Source organism: Rhipicephalus sanguineus, chromosome 1 (genome assembly GCF_013339695.2).
Source record: "Rhipicephalus sanguineus isolate Rsan-2018 chromosome 1, BIME_Rsan_1.4, whole genome shotgun sequence".
Lineage (NCBI taxonomy): Eukaryota > Metazoa > Arthropoda > Arachnida > Ixodida > Ixodidae > Rhipicephalus > Rhipicephalus sanguineus.
Window position 1 is genome coordinate 255,445,647 of NC_051176.1, and position 18,324 is coordinate 255,463,970.

The window sequence follows — 18,324 nt, forward strand, 5'->3', positions numbered from 1 at the left end:
TACATACATACATACATACATACATACATACATACATACATACATACATACATACATACATACATACATACATACATACATACATACATACATACATACATACATACATACATACATACATACATACATACATACATACATACATACATTTATACATACATACATACGTACGTACGTACATACGAGCTACCGCTTCATGACAACTACATTTGCTTCCACAAAAAAGGCGCATTTTTAGAGAAATAGCGTTAATGAGCCCGTGTCGCAGAAAATGTGGGGCCGGGGTCGGCGGCGTTGGTTGTGAGCGAAAAATTGACGTTCTCCGCGAGTGAAAAATCCCGACGGATGCAAAAAATAAATATCAGGGTTCGAGCCCCGGAATCGAACAAAGGTATTTTGTGTGACAGTCAAGTGCTCTACCACAAAGCCGCGCCAGTGCTTGAAACTACTTTAGAAAAATACCCGAGTAGGCACGTTAACAGATGTAACATTGAGTCTTACGCACCAGGCGTCACAGCATGTGCAGTTCGTAACGAGTGAGTGCTTTAAAGCTGTCCACCCATTACAAAGGGCCAAGCGATAATTCACCTAATCATCATCAGCCACAGAATCAACAAGGTGTGCAGCTACGGTTGGTGCGTGTATTGCCTTACATACGCGTAGTGGGTATACCTCGCAACTTTAGTAGGCGCCCTAGCGTATTTTACAGCGGCAGATGTTACGCGCACAGACGTGCCTTTCCTCATGGCATGGTTTAGGTGTCCACTGATAAGCGAAGCGTAGCAAGAGAATGAGAAGGCAATGCGAACGGGGCCCGAAACGCTACCGCGTTACACTCTTAAATGCTAAGCTTAAGCGTCCTCCAATTTCCCCTTTCCTTCTCCGTTGTTCTTTTCTTAGTTTCCTTCGGTGTTCTACTGAAGTTAGAGCGTGTTTAGTTGCTAAACAGCAAAATAGAGCTCGGTAACATCTCGAGGCACTGGCTAACAGAAATAATAAATTGTTTTATAAGAGGGAGAACTACTTCTACATCGTTTCCGCGACGTTCTTACCTTATTCGCTAACACCTACCGTACGTCGCGCACTCGTAATAAAAGCCAAGATTAGAGGCCTTCAATGCTGTCGACATCACACAAGGCACGTATCACTGACCGAGCAAATTACAGAAAGGAATCTGGAACGCGAGCAAGTTTTGCGTGTGCGTGCGTGAAGCGTAATTAAGAGCATCCACATTATCACTGTCGGCGCCATCATCAGCTTATGCTGTCAAGATTCACACCCACGCGAATTAGCAGCGAGGTATCTGTGCCGAGGCCGTCCGCCCTAGAAGCGTCCAAGTTGTTCTGATGCTATAAGAGAGAAAATGGACCGTCGCACCGCTTCCCAAGCAGCCGACCGCGTTCCTGCAATGCCTAAGCGTTAATACTGCGCGACTAAATACTTTCCGTGATCGACACCGAACTTGCGTAAGAAACCAAATTTTGCCTTCAAATTTTCTTCAAGCTTGAATATTTATAGCCGCATATTAAGTCTTTTATCAAATATTTCTTGAAGGATCCGAAGTACTGGTGCATTTCCCCGCAATTTTTATTCCGAATATCACAGCACCAGATATCCACCGTGCATCTCCAATCAATGCTATAATACGACTAAACGATCGACAAGACAAGGCGTCGTGCAAGCTACTTACACTAACGAAACCTTCTTGCGGTACGAGCAACCTTACACTCTTATAGTTGAAACAGGGGTGTTCGATAATGCTTGTGTCATCTAACATGAGTGCAAGCGAGAAAGCCTCCCTTTATAAGGAAGCTCGTAAACTGCATCTACGGGAGATATCTTTCTTTTGTATTATTTAGCGTGCCTGTGTATAGTAACAGTCGAAACATCGGGCACCACCACCACCAAGTTGCAATATCTGCGAAATTTCTCTCCCGTACCTGAACGGCAGAGAATTTCACTCGAGGTTCGTATGAGTTCTGGCCAGCCCTCGAAAGGGTAGTGTGGTAAATAGATGGAACGGTGCTATATGCTCTAGTATAGCGTTTTTCTGAGAAGAGTATTGCGAAGCCGTCAAGATCTCTTATTCTTTAAAAATACTGACTACGGGAGCTGAATTTTCACGGAAATATGGCTTAGAAGTAATTGACCGAGACACGGTGCGAAAAACGCCTATACTCAACTTTTAACCTGCGTTCCACAACAATGTTAAAATCTATTTTACCAGCGCTCCTTTTGGGTGCCGTAGTCAACGAGAAGAATCATCAGCGTTGGCGTGAAATATACTTCTGTTAATTAGTAAATTCGCTCGAGTAACTACGTAACTGCGCAAGGCGGGATGTGATGGTCACAGTGGTATGACATGGCCTTACGTGAAACTTTAGATTGCAAAGATCACAGTAACCGAGGCTGCCGGAAATAACGCAGTAGCAACTCGCAGGTGGCGAAATAATATGGGATGGGCTACTTGCGGTACGTCATTATTCCTCTTTAGAATTAAGGCCTGCCGTTTTGAAGAGAGATGTTGTGGACATCGTGCACACTTGTTATTCTGAACTTGAGATAGAGATAGATAGCAATTGTAATTATATTCCCGGAGATGTTCAACACAACAACAGAAGCCGTGTGCCAACGCTCCTACTTAATAAATTTTAGGTGAAAAGCAGAAGCGAATAAGTGCCAGTCATCTTGAAAACCTGTCTTCCATTAATCCAAGTTGGACTTTCCGGAACCGAAAGCGATATTAATTCCGTAAGGGTGGAACATATGCATAACTTCGAACGGCGCAAGAGGGATGATCTCAGAGCTTGTCAAGGCGGAACAGAAGTTGTCTTTAACAGAAAAAAAAAATGAAAAATATGACTTCGCTTTTAAGCTTTCTATCGTCGTTCCCAGGATGCCATGTTTGTGGCTGTGACGTTCTGCTGGGCACGAGGTAGTGGATACAGCAACTATTCCTCATTCTGCATTTCCACAAGCGCAAAATGAAAAGAAAAGGTGTCCGGAGAGTATGGCACGCGCTGCTGAGGTAATGTAATACTCCTGTTCCCCTTTCCTACGTTTCAGTGTTTCGCATGCAGCTTTTTTTATGCGTTTCTATGCCGGGGCGCATAGAGATGCATCACTGCACAGGAAGACCACTGTTCTCAAGTTTGTCTATGCGGCAATACTGACACAGCACACGAACAAACACATAGACAAAAAATAAGACAAAAAAAACAAGCGTTAGCAGAGCTGCGCAAGCGTCTACAACCCCAACGTCAAGAATAGAATCAGACGACAACCTCTAAAGCTTCCCCGGAATTTACAAGCGCGATCTCTTAGTGAAAATTTCGCACTCTTTACAGAGCTTGCTCAAGCCTTCTGAAGTGTACACGTAAACACCATCGGACCTGAGAAGTTTCTCCCGAAGCTGCCGCACCGTCCTTCTACTCTACCAAAGTTCAAAAAAAACTTTATTAATTAGTAGCAAGCTTTATGAAATTCTGTCACACCATCTTTACGGAATTCACCAGAAATACGCACGGTCAACTCGGCATAGTTTCACCGCGGTGCGTCTCCTCGTCTGCATTTGGCGATCGTTTGAAAACTGCTGGCAGGCTCTCCAACCTCAGCTTATTGCACATTTCGTAATTAATCACGGGGATTTGGGATTCTATCAAGTAATCTTCACGGCCCCTCACCATTACTAAGCGTTTCAGATCTCCTTTAAGGAGAGTACGTAATCCCGGTGCCCCCCGACGAGGACAATACCGAGCCATGAACGCCCGGAAGAGATTTATTTGCCGAAGAAGGCGAGGTGGTACGAAAAAGGGCCCGAGAATCGAGCAGCCCTCTAATACGCAATCTATACGGTTGATGGTATGCGTTTAACGTTGAGGCAGTAAGGTGTTTATTAGAAGATTGCAGCAGCTGAAGCGATCAGCGGTCCAAGCCGAGCAAGCGCGAGCACCAACAACAACCGTCTTCGTCTTCTTCTTTCGCTGGCGTTCTTGTCTGCGCCCTACCATGTTACAAACCACTCCCCCGCGGAAAAGGAGCCATCCTGGCGACCTAAGGAACAGGTACAACTGGTGGGTCATAGTGCGGCTTCAGTCGATCGACGTGAACAGTCTCGCGGCCGCGACGACGGCGGTCCGTAGATGATTGAACAGGCTCAATAATATAGTTTACTGGGGATGTTTGACGGAGGACGCGGTAGGGGCCTTCGTACTTAGGCAGTAGCTTTGTGGAAAGGCCAGGAGCAGAGGAGGGAACGCGAAGCCACACCAACGTTCCAGGCGAATATGACGGAGTAGGCAGGTTTACGTCGTGACGGTCCTTCTGGCGCGCTTGGTCTTCGGCGGTTAAAGAACGCGCGAGTTGTCTGCATTCCTCGGCATAATTGCGACTTCAGATAAAGTCGTCGATTCTGAAGCGTCCGGGCGGTACAGAAGAATGGTATCCATAAACGAGGAAGGTTCACGGCCGTAAAGAAGGAAGAATGGAGAGAATCCTGTCGTAGACTGAGTGGCGCTATTGTAGGCGTACGTAACAAAGGGTAGTATGCGGTCCCAGTTGGTGTGGTCAGCGGACACGTACATGGACAGCATGTCACCCAGTGTGCGGTTAAAGCGCTCAGTCATTCCGTTGGTTTGGGGATGGTACGCGCTGGTTGTCCGATGCACAACGTTGCATTCACGAAGGAGGGCTTGCACGGCTTCAGAGAGGAACGTACGTCCGCGGTCGCTGAGTAGCTCGCGAGGTGCGCCGTGGCGAAGAACGAGTTTTTGAAGAATGAATAAGCCGACTTCACGTGATGTGGCCTCTGGCAGCGCTGCAGTTTCAGCATAACGTGTCAGGTGATCAATACCGACGATTACCCAGCGGTTCCCGTCAGGTGTGTAGGGAAGGGGGCCATACAGGTCTATGCCGATGCGATCAAAGGGCCGGGAGGGACAAGGCAACGGTTGTAGTGGTCCAGTGACTGTGTGCGCTGGGCTCTTCCGGCGTTGACACTTGGAGCATGAGCGTACGTACTGTCGGACAAAGCGGTACATTCCACGCCAGTAGTACCGCAGCCGGAGGCGTGCATACGTTTTTATTACGCCGGCGTGGCCGCACTGGGGATCCGCGTGAAAGGAGGCGCAGATATCGGCCCGTAGCTGGCGAGGAATCACCAGCAGCCATTTGCGGCCCTCAGATAGGTAGTTGCGGCGGTATAGGAGCCCGTCGCGTAAGGTGAAATGTCGAGCTGTGCGTCGCAGCGAACGAGTGGCGGTAGGTGGTGATGGCCGAGACAGGAACTCCATGATAGAGACTATCCAAGGGTCCTGGCGCTGCTCAGATGGCATGTCAGCGTATGTAAGTGACGCAGAATCGTAGCTGGAAACAGACGCAGTTCCGTATTCATGGGGAAGAGGAGAGCGGGAAAGAGCGTCGGCATCTGAATGTCGGCGGCCTGACCTGTAGACGACACGGATGTCGTAGTCTTGGAGACGTAACGCCCAACGAGCTAGACGACCAGATGGGTCTTTGAGTGACGATAACCAGCAGAGGGCGTGGTGATCAGTCACGACATCAAATGGGCGGCCATATACGTAAGGTCGAAATTTCGTGATTGCCCACACGATGGCTAGACATTCCTTTTCTGTGACCGAATAATTCTCTTCAGCTCTGGTGAGAGTGCGGCTGGCGTAAGAAACGACGTACTCGTCGAAGCCAGACTTGCGTTGAGCAAGAATAGCGCCAAGGCCGACTCCACTGGCATCCGTGTGGATTTCGGTAGGGGCATCTGGATCAAAGTGACGAAGAATCGGTGGTGATGTCAGTAGATGACGTCAATTTCGCGAATGCGTCGTCGCAAGCGGAAGACCATGCTGTGACACCTTGGCTGTCAGCAAGTAGGCGTGTTAAAGGAGCCATTATGGAGGCGAAATTACGGACGAATCGCCGAAAATACGAGCATAGGCCTATGAAGCTCCGGAGTTCTTTCAGTGTTGACGGCTTGGGAAACTCGGCGACGGCGCGGAGCTTCGCGGGGTCGGGTAGAACACCGTCCTTGCTGACAACATGCCCCAAGATGGTGAGCTTCCGGGCGGCAAAATGGCACTTTTTCAAATTCAGTTGGAGCCCAGCATGTGTGAGGCATTCTAGGACACTTGCGAGGCGCAGAATATGGGTATCGAAGTCCTTTGAAAAAACGACGACGTCGTCCAGATAGCAAAGGCACGTCTGCCACTTGAGACCTCGAAGTGTGTTGTCCATAAGACGCTCGAAAGTGGCAGGGGCGTTGCAAAGGCCGAACGGCATCACGTTAAACTCGTACAAGCCGTCGGGAGTCACGAACGCAGTTTTGGGGCGATCAGCTTCATCCATAGGTACCTGCCAGTAACCCGATCGAAGATCCAGTGATGAAAAGAACTCTGCCCCTTGCAAACAGTCGAGAGCGTCGTCGATTCTCGGGAGCGGATAAACATCTTTGCGCGTGATCTTGTTAAGGCGCCTATAATCAACACAGAATCGGATGCTACCGTCCTTCTTTTTAACGAGCACCACAGGGGAGGCCCAAGGGCTGTGGGACGGCTGTATGACGCCACGATTAAGCATATCGGTCACCTGGTCGTCAATAACTCGGCGTTCAGCGTGAGAGACCCGGTATGGACGCTGGCGCAGGGGTGCATGGGTGCCGGTGTCAATATGATGAACGATTGCAGATGTTCGGCCCAACGTGGGTTGCTTGTAGTCGAAAGACGTCCGAAAGCGGTCGAGGAGCTTCAAAAGTTGGGTCCGTTGAGCAACAGGAAGTTCCGAATCAATTGATGGAAGGAAGACGTCCAGGGAGGATGCGTCGGACGTGGTAACGGAATTGACACTGTCGACCTGGAGGCTTGTCGTGCGATCGGGCATTTGACTGGCGCAAACAAAATCAATGTCCTCAAGTCGGCCTATACATTCTCCGCGAAATAATGTGGCGGGGACCGAAAGCAGGTTCGTCACATAAATGGTTGCGCAAGAGTCGACGATCGTGAGAAGAGCAAAGGGAAGAATGAAGTTCTTGCGAGAGGCAAAGTCTGCTGATGGCGTGAACATGGCGCTAGAGAAGGGAGCATAGTCGCAGGAGATCGGCACAAGAACAGAAGACAAAGGTGGGATGTCCGTGTCCGCGGCGACGAGGACACGAGAAAAAGAAGACTTGCAAGAATCGACTTCGGCGATCGCTGATAATTCTAGCTCGGCATGGGCACAGTCAACAACGGCATGATGTGTGGAAAGGAAGTCCCAGCCTAATATGACGTCGTGCGAGCACTGCGAAAAGACAACGAATTCGACCACATAGAAAACGTCCTGAATGAGTAGCCGAGCCGTGCACGTCATAGAAGGCTTTACGTGATCCGCGGTTGCCGTGCGCAGGGAGACGCCAGAAAGCGGAATCGTAATTTTTTTTAACTTGCGGCACATTGCTTCACTCAATACAGATACAGCAGCTCCAGTATCGACTAATGCTTGCACGGCAACACCATCAACGTACACAGAAATTTCGTTGGCAGGTAGAGAACGAGGCCTTGTAGAGTTCGACAGCGGCGCAGTTCTTGCCTCCGGAACTGCGATGGTCAGTTTTCCGTTTGGGCGGGTGGTGGTCGACGAACCATAGGTGAAAGCGAACGTCGCCGCGGGGAGGGCGATCGACGTGGGTTGAAGGCGCGGCGGTTCGATGAAGAGGTGTCTGAAGTAGCGTGTGGAGGCATTGACTGTGGTGGCTCTGGGCGGACGTAGCTGTAGCTGTCATCGATGGTACCTGGACGAGGGACGCGCCGGCGACAGAACCGTTCAACATGGCCGGGTAGACAACAGTAGTAGCAGATTGGCCGGTTATCCGATGTGCGCCAAGGGTTATTGGAAGGCGTTGCAGGACGGCGATAAAGAGGAACGTGCGGGCCTGCCGGCGCCCGCGTTGCGTAAAATGCGTTTGTTTGGGGAGCAGTGTCCGCGATGGGTGGCAGCGCATGTGGCTGCCTTCTCGCGACGTCAGCGTAGGTGAGGGGCGCGGATACAGGCGGTGGCTGGTACGTGGGCGGTAGTGCCTCGGAGACTTGCTCTTCGATGGTTTGTCGCAGCGATGAAGTGAGCCCATGAGTATTGCCTGGGAGAAAGGGCGCAAGAGACAATTGGCGAGCCACTTCCTCTCGGATAAACTGCTGAATCTGCTGTGTCAGGACCGCCGGGTCCGAAGATATTGCGCCAACGGTCGCTGCTGACGTGCTGGTCATGTCCGAACTAGGACGTCGCGTGGAAATGCGCTGCTTTCGCAACTCATCGTAGCTCTGGCAGTGCTGAATGACGTCTGCGACTGTTTCAGGGTTTTTCGCCACAAGCATGTGGAACGCATCGTCCTCAATGCCCTTCAAGATGTGCTTGACTTTATCGGCTTCGGACATGACAGGGTTGAAGCGGCGGCAGAGGCCTACGACGTCCTCAATATACGAAGTGAAGCACTCGCCAGCCAGTTGGGCGCGATCACGCAAGCGCTGTTCTGCGCGGAGCTTGCGCACGGTTGGTCGGCCGAATACGTCCGCGAAGGTCGTTTTGAAAGAGGCCCAGTTGGAAATCTCAGCCTCGTGGTTGTTCAACCAGAGTTCCGCTACTCCTCTCAGGTAGAAGTGGACGCGGCCAAGTTTGTCGTTGTCATCCCACCTGTTGTTGACACTCACTCGTTCATAAGAAGAGAGCCAGTCCTCGACGTCTTGCTCATCAGTACCGCTGAAAATGACGGGGTCCCGCTCTCTTGGAACACCGGGACAGCGGGCAGTTTGGGGTGCGGTAGCATCGTTCGGCATTGTTGAAGGGGAAAGTAGAGTCCGGCTGCGGAGTTCCAGGATGGAGAACAGAACCAGCACTCTCCACCACTTGATGGTATGCGTTTAACGTTGAGGCAGTAAGGTGTTTATTAGAAGATTGCAGCAGCTGAAGCGATCAGCGGTCCAAGCCGAGCAAGCGCGAGCACCAACAACAACCGTCTTCGTCTTCTTCTTTCGCTGGCGTTCTTGTCTGCGCCCTACCATGTTACACGGTGTTCATCTACACGGCGACATCGTGGCAGAACGTCCCGGCCACGGAAAACGCGCGCGGCAACGTTCGCGGGAAGCTTAGACGGACAAGGCGCGAGCAAAGTGTGGCTTTCAACAAATGCACGCACACGCGCGATGAGCCCCCCCCCCTCCCCTCTTGACAAAAAAGTTTTAAAATAAAACACTAAAATGACGAGGCTTCGTGAGCGGTAACAATTTCACGAGGCGGGGGGGGGGGGTGTTGAGTGAAATAAAGAGGCGCTCATGACGCCCGTTACAGGAGCGTAACTCTGGCGGTAAGGACAACCGGAAAGTAGCAGTAGACGGCATCCCGCGAGAAGGTATACCGCTCACACGTCCTGCTGATGGCACAGCCGGCCCCGAGGTACAGTTTTCTAGTAAACTATACCGCTTTTAGAAATAGAATATAAGGTCATATTCCGCACAGCGCCGCAGGAATTTTACTGTGATACCGGAGTTGGACGCTTCTTTTGTACACGGCCCGGTGCGTCCGTGAGTGTAAACTCTGCGCCACCGACTGCCCGATGCAGTCGCCACTGGACAGCGCACATGCGGACACCCATGCAGGTCAGCCAGTCTTTCCAACCTCTCTCTACACGCTTGCTAGGTACTTATCAGCATAGAGTTTCCTAAAATTAACTAGAGGGGACTCTGGCGCTGCGATCGTTCAGCCGCGATGGGAATGATGGGTAGTGCACAAATTTGCCTAGTCTTCGTGCTTGCGGCTTCAAACGTACTTGTGGCTTTGTTTATTGCTGTGTTTGGGCGTTCGTTTCGGACAAAAGATTGGATCGTTGTGAACTTCGTGACCAGATTTGAATTGGTGAGCCTAAAAAAAGTTAAAGTGGTGAAGTTTGTTTTGAACTTTCTTTGTTTGCTGAACTTTGTTTTGCGACAAAGCGGATGCAGGCGACGCGCAGCCAAACGGAGCCGAAACAACGAAGTTTAAACAAATTTGTGTACTACCCATCATTCCCATGCTGGCTGAAGCGTCATGGGTTGCAGCTCCCATAGACACTAGCGCCAGAGTTCCCTTTAGTAAGTATTGTAGGAAATTATCAGAGCGTCGTGCTCACGCGCATACTCAGTGCGCGTCGCTTGAATATCGTGCATGCGACGTGTGTCCAGTTCAAGTATGAGGCGCAGCCGTACACGCTTCCATGCACGCACAACGATCCCTCCGCATAAAACGTTAGGTGCGCTGCACGGGAAGCGTACCTGCACGCTCTGCGCTAAAGCACTTACTCAAGCACTATACCAATGGCCCTGGGACGCAGCGTCTGCAGCAACAAGCACAGTGCACTCGGCTCTGCCAACGTTTTATCTTGATACGTCGTTGCGTGTGCACGCGGCGATCGTTGAAAATCGTCCGCACGTGCGTACACGAGGTGCCGGAGACACGGAAAGTGTGTGGTTAGCGAGAGCGTGTGTGAATGAAGACTGAATATTTGCACCGCAGGGCACGAAAGCACGTCGTACGCAACGCTGAATGTTAAAGCATGTCGTTATCTGTATGATGTGGGCCTAACGACAAACGTTCTATCATGCGCACACATTCACTTTTTTTTGCTATCTTTGATTACTTCTTTTTGCTATAGTTTCGTAATGTTGCCGCAAATAGCGCATAATCTGCAAAACCATTCTCGATAAACGCTGATCCCGGCCGACTCATCGCAAGAAATTTGTGCTTATTCAATTATATATATACTTAATTCTTGCTTATTAGAATAAATAAACGACAAAGAAAACAAATGAAGGTGCGGAAAACTACAAGTGGCCTCAGGAGGGAGGTGAACCTGTATCGTATTGCGCGTGCGATGCTCTTACACCGTTGAGCTACCGCGGTGCCGTTTTCCCGACAACTTTCCTGAGTGCTTAGTATGCTAGAATTGAACTTCGCAGTGTTAGCTAGCGCCACCATTCAAGTCTATAGTGGTGGATGTGGAACACCCTGCGTATAGCAGGCGTTACATAGTGACTTGTACATGTAGGATCCGAGCTACACACCAATAAACACTTGCATTCTACATGAAAGCATTAAAGCTGCCGTGGTCGAGAACCTTGCTAAGTAATGCACGAGAATAAGGGGAAGCGGGGTAGGGGGGGGGGGGCTCGATTTTGTTAATCACACACGTAATGAAGCCAAATGACAATGGAAGCCAGTCTTCATCACAGCCAAACCACTTACAGTAAGTTATTTGGCGGTGATTCAGCAGGAAATATTTTCGAATTACTTCGTGGGATCTCTTGCAGTTTCACCCTCCACAAACTTTGTTCAGCGTGTTGGCTGGCTGTCTCGATCCATTCGGCGTATAGGTGGTTTTGGCAGCGATCGTGTCCCGGGGCTGAGCAACAAGCCTTTTGGCAATCCTGTTAAAACCGAACTTGGGGCCAATATTCAGAGTAAACTATAGCGGACATCCTGCGAGCGTGGCCGGTCAGTGGTTGCAGAAAGCTGAACATGGTACTTCCAATGGGCAGACACGATTCCAGGTAAACCAAGACGGTCTTAGCTCGGAACAAACAAATATCAATTGTAGAAGCCGTGGATGCAGGATTATGCGGATAAGTAGGAAAACAGCCCGCAGAGGCGCTCAGTGCACTAGAAGTGAATCTTAGAACGACAGAAATTTGAGCTAGTTGGTAGGGATTCATCGTACAAGAATATAAGGCGTGCAGGTGCACGGGCGAGAGAAACACAACGCAAATACCGACCATAAACTCAAAGGGTGCACTGTGACGGAAAAGAAGGCAGACACAAATTTCATCTGCGCATGTTCATAAATGTCATTGCAACCCGTCAATCAGACACACTTGCGGGTCTAGGCGAGAGATAACTATTTAAGCATGGTATTTCTTCTTTATGCAAGGTAATCGAAGGCTGGTTCACGCACGCACTTTTTCAGTAAGGTTCATATGCCAAGCCTGAACCATAAGACGCGCTTTCTTCGTTATTGTGTTTGCATATTTGTACAAAATTGCGCAGTATAAAACTGCGCGTTCGTCAAATTTCGGTTCGCTCTTTCTGAATAATTAAAAAAAGTCTATTTTGTCGCGATCTAATATGGTTGCAGTAAGCAATAAGCATAAGAAGAAGAATCGCAGTTGTTTCCCACATGCAATCCTTACCGAAAAGGCTAAATAAATAGAAAGTACATAGGGTGTTAACGACGTTTTTTCGGCATCCAATAAGCTAGAGAAGTTATGTGCCACCATCCCGAAAAAGAAACAGCGAGTGAAACACAAAAAAAACAGACAGACAGGTGCTCAGAACACACCAATGTAATGATGTAGTTTACAAAGTTCCTTTCAACGTATGCGCTTCTACGTAGGACAGACAAGTTATTGTATTAATCAGAGATGTTAATTAAGCATAGAATGTCATTAGCCGGACGATCACACTCTAGTATTTCGTAGCACAGTCACGACTGTAAATGCGCAACAACATCTGATGAATGCACGTTTGTGTTGTTTCTTTCTCACGTCCTTGTCCGTGCCTTAACGCCTTAGTTGTTTTTTTTTTAGTTTTCTTTTTACGACGCAATAAATATGAGTTAGAAATGTAAACTCAGGCGCAATGAAAGGAGTTGTACAACAAAGCACCGCGAAAAAAAGATAATTAACAGCGGTTTTGCAAATGATATGTGGCAAGGTAAAACAAATCATCATCAACGAGAGAATCGTCACTGGTAAAAGTGCTAAAAGCACACAACGAAAGAAAATAAAAACTACGCCAAAATGTGCAATTTGTTTTCTTTTTTTCGGGGAGTGTGAGAAACGCCGAGTAGGCCTACGGTGCCGAGGATCCAGCTCCTCGTCGGCGCACGTATTTCACTGTTATTTTGCTAATAGACAATATACGAACTGTTTTGATGCCGACAGCTTTAGTGCTGGCATAGTTGAGCCCGTACAGTATGGCAATCGTTGTGTAAACCAAATACAAGTATACCATAGCTGTTCATGAACTACCCCAGCGCCACTGACCAGATTTGTAAGAGTGACCAAGATGGCCAGCTGAGCTGTTTAATAGCCAGCCTACACAACTAAACGTCGCGCACGGTGCCGACTTCAGAAGATCCCGAGAGCATTACAATTTACAACAGCAACCCCACTGTGGCGTTCAATTGAATCCTCTCAACATCATTTAGCCAATCCTAGCACCCTTCAGCATCATTCCAATTCCAAAAGAATCAAACCAGCCCGATCACAGCTTTACCTCAACGAGGGAAATACATTTATCGCCACATCATGAAAGCATCGCTTATTAGACACCCTAACGAACTCGAGGTTTAGCCACTACCTGAACAGCAAGCAGTAGCTCGGTCGAGCTATAATCAAGCAAAGTGCTAGGCCTGCAATTTATGAAATCGTGCCAGTCAGTGGCTGTTGGAAACGTCTCGAGATTTCGAAGGTAACATTGATACCTGGTAATCGAATTGAGTGCACCAGCAAGTTCACTTTGCTGCATCCGGTATGACATAAATTCCTCCAAATTATTAACTTATGTAAATGTCCGCATAGCTTCTAAAGCCGCCCGTATTTCTCGTGAATATTCAACGTAGGTGAAGATGACCCACGTATTTGTTTCTAAAACTAATTGCTTCACAAATTCGCCGGAAGCGTGGCTGATCTTGTTTGAAGCGCACTCGTTCAATATTCTCTTTGTACTCAACGACCTGTTTCTACGCGAAATCCCTTATGCATGGAATACGAATATGTAAGTGAAGGTGTCATTTCCGTTTCAACTTCAGGCACCTACGCCTACGTGCAGGTGGTTGTAATGCCACTCATCGAGCGATATACGCTGCCTTATGTTATCTGGGCCAGAGATAACGGCATTAACTTGTAGAGCTCCTCATTTGATTTCGGTAATGAAATGCGAAACTCACGGGCAAACACGTGTGCATGAATTTCATAGACTGACCACTAGCGTAATCTCTCTCCCGAAATTTTTACATTTTGTATGTGTATATACACGCGCACACATACAAACGCACGCACATACGTGAAGGGGTAAGAACATCACCACCACCTACCCCAGAAAAAAAATATTCTGGCTATGCCCGTGGACTCTGGCTCAATAACGGTTCATGAACTGAGTAGACCACATTATGCGCTCCAAAACAAGTTCTAGGCTTGCACACTTCGACAGTGTCATACTGAGCACCAGTCTTTGTAATACCACTTAAAGCAAGCAACATTGGGTCTGGTCAATCCTGAGAAGGGTGTTCGTCTGGTAACGCTGCTACAGAACGCTATTTCTGGTAACGCTGGAAGTTAATCACTGTTCTATACTGTAGTCGAATAGTCCCACTTATGCATGCATTTCTGTAGAAGCTATAAATTGTAACACAGACGGTAAGATTCATCCGAAGTTTACCAATACGGCGTTTCTCAGGTGTTGCTTTGAAAGAAACCTGAAAGCCCATATATGATTACTGGTAGTGCTTCTAGTGTGATGCGCACATTTAAAGCACTCTTATGCAGAGGCTTTGCCGTTATCTTCTTCCTCTTTAATTACCATACCCAGTCATTCGTAAGCTCGTCACGTTTAAATTTTTTTTTCTCGTAAACTAAGGTTGTTTCAGAACCCAGAGTTCCAATTTTTGAAAAGGAAGAGCACACAGGCATGATTACTGCTAGGAAAACTTTCTCGCAAGCCTCGTCACGCGCGTTTCCTTTTTTTTTCTACCATTCATTTTGCGAGTTAATTCTCCTTCCGCAGGCAACAACGATTTATAGAAGTGCGCCGGATCTCTAATTAAATTTCACACCTTAGCCAGAACGTCAGTTATTAAAATGAAAGAAGGCAGGCTTTCTGCTTCCTTTTGGAACGAGCACCACGCGGATGATGCGGCTAGCCAATAAAGATCAGCCCTTGAAGTGAAACCCTTAGTGTTTATCTGAAAGTATGGCAGCACAAGCTGCACCGTGGTTCTGCAGAGCCTAGTTTAAAACACTGCTCCTCCAATCATTACCCTGTAAATAACGCGCGAGGAACATGTTTCTGGATTGAACTGCCCAAGTTGCACAGTGTGGTTTTGTTCCGCTTCCACCCACACGCGCAAGCCTGCGCGCAGGAGAACAAGGCCGAAGCGTTACACGTCACATTCGAGGATAAATTATTATTTTTTTAAGCAGAGTAAATGAGAAACATGACATCTTGTTTGCTGGGGCGCGTGGCTTCTGTTGAAACATATCCGAAAGAGCTCAAGGTAGCATCTAAACAAAACCTTCCTTTTTTTTTTAACGTTGATCACCTGTGCCACCTTTAAATTTTTAATCAGCTCCGGTAAAGTGCTCTCGTCATTATGGGTTTAATGGCCTCGGCAAATTAAACCGCGGAACACCTCGCACGAGGCAGGCCCCCTGCCTTGTAGCTCGTTATGAGCCGAGGCCTGTTTTACTCAGAGCCAAACGCCGCCGGGTAATCAGTGAGTTGTTCTCGCCTGCTCCTGAGGGCAGCGCTTCTCGCCATCGCGTCTCTTTTCCCACCAGTTTTGGCTGGGCCTCCCGCTAACAGCTACGTCCGCCGGGGAAGCACTCATAACGCTGTGTAAATGAGGAGATCATGCTCGGCGCATTACTTTCGCCCACCGCGGCATCATTGAATAAAAGGTTCGCGAGCCGCGTTACGACCTCAGGCGCACTCCTTCGACGTGGGAAGACTTAAAAAAAAAAACAAGAGAAGAAGAAACAAAAATAAAATGATAGCGGGAAAAAAACTATTCGAACAGAGTGGCATGAAAGAACGGGAATATTGGGCTAAATTAGGCGCCCGCAACGAAACACCGTAGAGAGCGTGGCCGCGTGATTAGCCGCCGCTTTCCGCATAGATCTTTAGAGAAGGGGGAAAAAACGCGGCATTGATAACTTGTGCATAAAAAAACAGCAACCGCGTTCGTCGTGTTTCTTTATTTTATCATACTTCGCAATAGTAGCCCATGCCGAAGTCCAGCAACGTCAAATAAGTGCCAGACACCATCACATCAAATACAAATACATAAGCTGCGTAAAGATTTAGCCATGGAAGAATTAAAAAGCGTTCGGCCAAATAAACCGAAAATATTCGTCGTATTTTTCATATCATTAAACTGTGAGTGAAACTATGGAGGAGGAAGGGGAGAGTGGGGCTGGTTTTGGTTGAATTTTAAATTATATACTTTTGAGCTTGTGTGATGTTAAAGTGAAAGAGTTGCGCGTGATAATCAATTCCTTATTTAGCATATCTGAAAGGGCTAACAGTTTTCCGTTGTACATTCACAAATAAGCTTGAAAAGACCATGTAAGACAATGTGAACGCCAAATGCCACCAGCTTCGTTCGCAGACATGCTTTACATACGACATGCAAGTTGTATTCGTACGTTGGAGATGCGATGCGCGAGGCTACGTACCCTTTCGTTTTGCTTCAATTTCGATTGATTTGCAGAAAGAAATCAATTCAATTTAAAAATATAATTGTCACTGCAGCTTAACTAACACATATCCGGGTGGTCGTTTCAGAACGCACTGGAAGGGCTGCAGATTTCATGTAAATTAGCAACTAAGTGTTACTGCTTACTTAAATGCATTGAACTGACGGTAAGGAAGCAAGATCATCATTTTTAAACCAGGCTGTCCTCGTAATAGAGCGGTGAAGCTGTTTTACACTAGCTTCGTAGCACGTCCCTAGTGCCCTCAAGCGACCACCCGTATTTGATTACTCGCTCCCAGGAGCTTTGTTAACGTATCCTCAAATATACTCTTCGCACCAGTCTGGGCGGGTACACTCAGCTCTTATTGCGGAAGTAGCTACTGTTCAAATTCATCATGCAATGCCCGTTTCTGCATGTTCATCATGATGCTGTTCAGTTTCACCGCACTGACACGTAATATATACAAAGTCGGTTTAGCAGAAAGAAATTCTCCATTACTCTTGCGATTACTTCGCTTGTGTGCCAGGCGGCCGCTGTTATTCGGCTCAACAATTGTCCCCTAGGGACCTGCTTTGAACACACACAACGCGACACCTTCCGCATTGTTTAAATTAAAGCACAGCAGCTGGAAGTGCACAGAGGGCTGACATCGACATTTTCTCCGACAACGTTCTTTTTTTCTTCGTATTGTTCCGCCTGCCTTTTTTTTGTTGTTCCTCTTATTTTTCGCGGCGAGAAGAGGAGGCAGTCATTCTGACAGGACAGATTCGCAGCGTCAGCGGGAGCGGCGTCCCCCGCGGCAACACTCTTTCTGTCGGGCTCGCGCCGGGACCAGCTTTCGCCAGAGGGCGCCGTCACACGCTGGTGTCGAGCACAGCCGATGGTCGTGCACAAAGGCAAATTAACTGCGGCGGCTCCCGGGAACCAGCGTGCGCGGCCGCCCGACAGGCACGCTTCCCCGCTGAACACGCCTCGGCTCGACATTGCGCTCGAAGTTCGCGACAACGCCGCCGACAAAAATAACTAAATCAAACGAAACAAAAAAAAAACGGTGCTCGTACAGTCCAGAATGCCGCGTGCATCGTGCAGATGCCGGGCCACGTTCAAAAGCAAGCTCGCGTCAACGTCCTCTGGCTCGACGTCGAAAGGCAGGCCGAACGTCGGACAAAAGGTTCCCCTCGAAGCATGGCTTCGGTCACGCCAGTTCTCCATTCTTCGTGCCTGTTGCACTGCGCTCAGTCACGGTGCCCGCTCGACGCTGCACACAGCGTCCAGCCTTTGGGCATCTGTCTATCGGCCGCCCACCCGGAGGCGAGGCGGCGACCAGCGCTAAGGAGCTCTGACAGGTTCTCTGCGCGCCAAACGGCACTCCCTTGTAAGAGCTTAATGAATTAAACACACTTCGTTAAATTCTTCACCTTAGCGCACCCGTGCTAAGAACAAGGAAAGACTGCTGGACAGAGAAGTACGCCTTAAAAAAAAAAGAATGAGCGCACGTGGACGAGTCACATTGACGCAAGCACGATGAGACACTGATTCTGCGCCGTGCAGAAGCGCATAAATGACGCAATAGGGCCTATAAGTTTTGAGGATCGAGCTAACAAGGTTGTATGTCTAAAACGACTTGAGCGTAAGACTACCAACTTTTCTTCAGACATCTAGTGCGGGCAACAGACGGAGCTGACGGCGACAGCGTTTCCATATTCTGCAGAGAATCAGCGGGTTAAGCGAGCTCTGTGATGTGGCAGCATTGTTTTTTTTTTTACCTCCTGCCTGGTCAAACAGAAATTATCTATTGATTAGACATGTACGTACGAGAAACAACATGCACGCTCATTGA